The following is a 6,168-nucleotide window of genomic DNA, read 5'->3' as shown; positions in this document are numbered from 1 at the left end:
ATATTATTTAAAACTTGATAATATTTTGTGAAGCTTTCTATCTATATAAAAAAATATTAAGGTTTGATTCTCATAATTTTGGTTTTTGATGAATTTGCCAATTTCAAAGGATAAAACTTACTCATATAACTCACAAAACCTTAAACAAGGACCACAATATTGTTTTAACTCAAACAAAATAAGAAGCGACATATATCGACATAATCATAAACACCATACAGTTTGGATTGTTTTATTTGAAATTACTTAATACTACATCGGTCCCCCAAATTTTGACATACTTTTACTATTTCGTGCACGTTCCTAAAAATTTGACACACTTAACTTTTTACCATTTTTGATAGTGGACCCTATATTCCACTAACTCATTTCTACTCATATTTTATTATAAAACTAATACTCCCTCCGTCCCAAATAATTCAATCTAGTATTTCATTTCTAGGCCGGCCCCACATAATTTGTCCCACTTCACTTTTACCATTTTTGGTAGTGACCCCATTATTCCACTAACTCATTCATACTCATTTTATTATAAAACTAATACTTTAAAAAGTAAGATCACACACATCCCACCAACTTTTTCAACTCACTTTTCCATTAGATTTCTTAAAACCCGCTAACGCCGTCAAACGCCCAAATTATCCTATAAATTTATGAAACTATTTTTAAAAGCAGGCACTTCACATCCCACCAACTTTTTCAACTCACTTTCCATTATATTTTTCTTAAAACCCGCCACGGGTCAAAGTATGTCAAAATTTGGGGGACCGAGGTAGTATTGTACTTCAACTCTTCAACTATTGGGTGTTTGAGCTTGGATTCTCAAGGTTTGGTCTGAGCGGAAGGTGGCGTTTTCTTACACAAATTCTGGTAACTACATCTGCGGCGCTTGTGACCTGGGCCCCGAATAGGTCTAACCGTGATGGATGATGACGCCTTTTTTGTTTCGGCTTCCACAAATAAAAATATATTAGCAACAATACACTCTTTTATCAGTTATTGTTTATAAAAACATCGATCGTGCTTTAATTTTGAAACAACACGACAGTTAAAGAGTTATTAGCGACTCGTCATCAATGAAAAATTCTGTGACCATATATCTAAACTCATAAAACAACATGAATTAATAATAACAAGAGATGAAATTAAAGAGCATACGTATTATATTGGTAGTCTCCGCAAATTCTCTTGCAAAAGCTACTTGGGGGGACATTATGAGAACAAAAACGACCAAAATGTTTAGAAAAGAAATTACTTTTCCACCCATATTTTGATGTTAAATATTAAATGAGTCTCTTTGGATGATATTTTGTGTTGGATTTGATCATCAATTTATAGATCAATTTTAGTAAATGAGTGGTGGAGAAATTTCCGGATAATGTTGTGACTTGGTCAAAAGATTTTCCACATGGACATGGACATGGGTAAGAAAACGAAAGGATGAGGCCTCAATTATTAAATCTCATATAGTGTTATTACTATAAGCATGCTAATACTAGATAATACATTTAAAATAGATTGAATATAGTGCGACTATAATCACAGACTCACAGTACTCCCATCCCATATAAATAGATCGGAAACAATGAAAATGTTGAAGGAGAAATCTCATCTGCAGTGAAGTTGCTGAGCAATTTGCCATTTCTAGCATTTGGAAGATACAGTGAAGATCGAATAAAGATGAATTACAATTTGAATAAAAAGAATATCTTTAATTTTCATTTTACTGTATTCCTTTAACAAAATATATATAATATTTTATTTTAAATAATGAACCTCACAAGTCTATTAACACTATATTCACTATTTTCTCTCATCCCCTCTCTTGCTATCTTTTTTTCTCCAAAGCTATTTGGGAAGATATTATTAAAACAATTTATAACATCCCAACTTTTTCTATATTTTTAGTTAAGCTCGAAACAATGTTGAAATTGCAAGCCAAATTTTCTTTCATTAAATCCTTGTAACCGCCACAGTGTCAATGCTTGGAGCAACCTGAACGACGTGCTGGAGGAAGGCGGTGCAGCCCCGGCTCTGTGCTAGCAGCAGCGACCACGGCTGCGTGGCATCGTGACTGGACGAGTTGTTTCCGTGCGAGCGATTCGCGGCTGTGAAACCAGCGAGAGCATGCGGCGGGTCAGTGGTGCGAATCCGGCGGATGGAGAAGGCGGCGTGGCTTCGAGCGGGCGATGGCGCTGAAGCCGCTGTGATTTCGGCGGAGGCGGCTGTGCAGAGAGAACGGAGGCAACGATGGTGAGTCGCTGAAAGAGCGGACAGGAGTAATACACCGCTCATGGTAGCGGCGTCTTGGTGGGCAGTGGCAGCGAAGGCGTGCAGCGACGGGTAGCAGGGGCTGACCGCGACGATGGCGGGTTGATGGAGGTGACTGAATTGAGGTGATGTGAGAGAGAGATTTGGGCGAGAGAGAAAGATGACAAACGTGTGTTTCAAATGAGAAAAAGGGACTTCAAAACCCATTTTGGGGTTTTCACGTAAAGTGAGGAAGATTAATGATTGGGCTTGTTTTATTTAATGTTTTCGGAAAAAATGAATTAATTTAAATATTTGGGCCAACTTTTTAATAAATGATATGGATTGGAGTTAGTTTGGTTTGGGCCAAATTAATTGAATGGAAGATTGGGCTGGAGTACATTAATTAAAACAATGGGCGACTTTCACGTACTTTTTTGAGAATGGAATGGAAAACAAATAAAGGCTTTAAGCGAATAAGATGGGCTTTTCAAACTAAAGTATTGAAGAGCTTTCAATTTAATATATCGGTTTGAGCATCATTTTATGTAACGAAATTCCTTTTATGTGTGATTGAAATTATTAATTTTATTCCATGACAATGTGATATATGTTGAAAGTGAAAATGATTGTCATGTGTTGTGAAGTATAGCTTTTGAGTAGTTTTGAATTGCTCGATTTTGTTGATATGATGTTCGACCTTGACAGAAATATGATTTATATTTCTAATACTCCCTCCGTCCACAAACAATAGATCACTTTTGTCATTTTGGGACGTCCACAAAAAATAGATCACTTTCTTAAAATGGAAAGTTTATCTCTCATACTTTTCCCACTTTTTCTTCCCTCTCTCTTACTTTACTCACTTTTTCTCTCTATCTCTCTTACTTTACCTACTTTTTCTTCTCCTCTTTCTTATTTTACCAATTCTACATTAAAACCCGTGCCATACACAAAGTGATCTATTTTTTTGTGGGCGGAGGGAGTACGTTTTATGAAAAAATTAAGTTTGATGCAGGAAAATAAGCAAAAAAAGGAAAACCTAATTTGGTAGAAGGAAAAACGATTACTCCTAATATTTTTTGATCTACTAATAATATTAACTAGGAAATAAATAAACCAAAAATATAACTCTTTTAATGCTGCATCAAAGTTAAGAAGGATGTCATGCCATGTTTTATTTTGAGAAATGTCTATCTATTTGTTTAGCAAGAAAAGTGAGTTTGGATTTGGATATTCACTTGTTACACATAATTTTGTGTGTGTATATGTGTGTTTTCAATCAAAACATGGACATATATATTATTAGAAACTTTTAAGGTGGGAGTGGTTCATTTCTAATATGGTATCAGAGCATGCCCAAGTCGATGATGGATTTTATCTCTTTATCCCTTCTTTGGCCTACCCACATGTTGAAAGCCTGATGTGTCATTCCTGCCCACGCGTGAGGGGACATGTTAAAACTCTTAAATCTTGTTTCACATCGACTTGATAATAATCACAACTGATATATAAATGTGGATAACCCTCCTCTTTATAAAAGCCTTTTAAGGAGTGAGTGACTCATTTCTAATACAAATTCAATTATTTACTATTATCTAAGCACTGATATGTAAACAGGGGAGTGTTATATTGCTAACTCATAGCTTAATTGCTAACTACAACTAAATAATAGCCATTAGATATTCAAATTAAGAGCTTAGATCATCAATCCCTAAATGTCAATACGATCAATGAAAAACGTCAATAAGGCCATAGGATTAATTCCAAAAAATATCAATAGGGGTATTAATGTCAATTAACTACATGTTTAGTTAAAACTAACTTTTAAAAGAAATCACAAAACTTTAAATTCATATAACATATATCAAATTAAAGATAATTTCATAAGGATTCCAACGATATCCTACATGCATATATTCCGATGTCAAAATTTGAAAAAAAAATTTGAAATTTTTTAATTTTTTCATATAGCAGAAATGTCAACATACTATATAAAATATATCAATATAATACATGTAGAATGTCAATATAAGCAATAAGTTAACATTCTTAAAGCATTGTGTTGACATTCTCAAAGCATTGTGTTCATATTTTCAAAACACTATATTGATATTTTCATTCAAAACCCTAATTTGAAGGTTTTTTTTTTCTTTTTTGATTTTATTAATAAAAAGAAAATTTACGCGTAGCAAATTGTAGACCACACGTTTTCTAAAATCCTATGGCCTTAAATTAGTTGTAGTTAGCAATTAAATGATAAGTTAGCAATTGATCACTCCGCTGTATAAACATATATCTGTTTAATCATAAATTTACATCAATTAAATTCTCCATAATAGAGAGAATTAAAGAACACACACCGGGTATTGGTATTCTGCGCAAGTTTCCTGGCTAAAGCGACTTGGGGGGACATTACCAGAATAATTGCGATCAATATGTTAAGAAAAACAATTGCTTTCCTACCCATATTTGAGATTGAAATTTAGTTAAACCAATATTGACACCCGTGCCTAGGAGATTTAAATAATGAATCATACACAATATAATGAAAATATAGAAAATAAAATCAAGTTAATATGAAGATTTACAAAAACATAAATGTACTTATCTCGTTTCATACTCCATAAGGAATGAAACATTTTAAATTTATGGAATGAAACATTTTAAATTCGGTAAACAAGGGGAATTCAATCAAGAGGAAAGAGATCTCATCGCCAAACTTCGTTATGAACTCGGAAACAAGTATGATGATTAATTAATTATTGATCACAATTACTACTTGTTTTAATCAATTATATATATCCCAAACACATATAGTAGAACATACAGAAACATGAAAATTAAAACATACATTAACATTAGTAATACTGTTATATAATACTAGTAATTATAGATGTTTAAGCATTACATTGCGCACTTGTACAGAAATTAGAAAGCTTTCATCCATAATCCTATGTGAAAGCATAAATAGATACAAAAGTCGACTTTAATGCCTCTTTATTTTACTAAGCGCCAACATAGGCATTTGTTACAGTACGAATACGTAGTTTTGTATGGATAAAACTGATCGATTTCGGTCCGGATATGGGACTGCAATTTCTCATGGAAGTTGCGAGGTGTAATGAGGTGGTGGAGAACGATAGCATTTGGAGTATGGAGCGTTTTTGTTGCAATAAGATCGTTTGGGATTCAATGCTTTACGGGTCTCCGACTTTTTCTCTAAATCTAAAGACAAAACAAGAATGTAAAGTGTATCATATGGGATGTAGCATATGCAGTATTAAACATGTAAGATATCAATGCATACTCAGTTATAACAATCATGTTCAAACTAAAGTGTGAGTTTGGATTTGGATCTTCTTTTGTTACTCATAATTTTGTGTGTGTATAAGTATGTTTTCAATCAAATTAAAACAAGGAAACATATATCTGTATAATCACAAATTTACATTAATTAAATACTCCAAAATAGAGAGATTAAAAGAACATACACGGGGTATTGGTACTCTGCGCAAGTTTCCTGGCTAAAGCGACTTGGGGGGACATTATGAGAACAATTACTATCAAAATGTTAAGAAAAGCAATTACTTTCCTACCCATATTTGAGATTGAAATTTAGTTAAATGAGTGTTGTCTTGTTGGAGATGTTTTGTTGGATTTGCTCGTCAATTTATAGATAAATTTGAGCAATTGAGTGGAAGAGAATAGTTAGCTACTTTTCTTTGGTTTATAGGAATTGAGAAAATTCAATTCCAAGATTGACGTAGATGTGGTGACGTAAAGTTTTTCCACAAGCACATGGGCAATGAAAATGAAGCAACCTCAATAATTTTAATTTTCAATAAGTCTATGTTTAGGATTTTGCAAGAAGAGGGAGACGCGTGTAATGCATTTCAGGGTCGACAATTAATGTAT

General features: G+C 33.3%; 1 long non-coding RNA gene across 1 annotated transcript; it reads right to left on the bottom strand.

The window, feature by feature from the left end:
- Positions 1–5,105: 5,105 nt before the first annotated feature.
- LOC125197207 lies at positions 5,106–5,932 on the bottom strand. The gene is made up of 2 exons (XR_007172016.1): positions 5,745–5,932; positions 5,106–5,478 (listed from the first exon to the last, which is right to left on the bottom strand). It is a non-coding gene; the product is annotated as an uncharacterized LOC125197207 (long non-coding RNA).
- Between the last annotated feature and the right edge of the window lie 236 nt (positions 5,933–6,168).

The sequence above is a fragment of the Salvia hispanica genome, chromosome 6, assembly GCF_023119035.1.
Source record: "Salvia hispanica cultivar TCC Black 2014 chromosome 6, UniMelb_Shisp_WGS_1.0, whole genome shotgun sequence".
Lineage (NCBI taxonomy): Eukaryota > Viridiplantae > Streptophyta > Magnoliopsida > Lamiales > Lamiaceae > Salvia > Salvia hispanica.
Note: the sequence above shows the minus strand (reverse complement) of the source record. Positions and strands in the feature narration are given on the sequence as shown.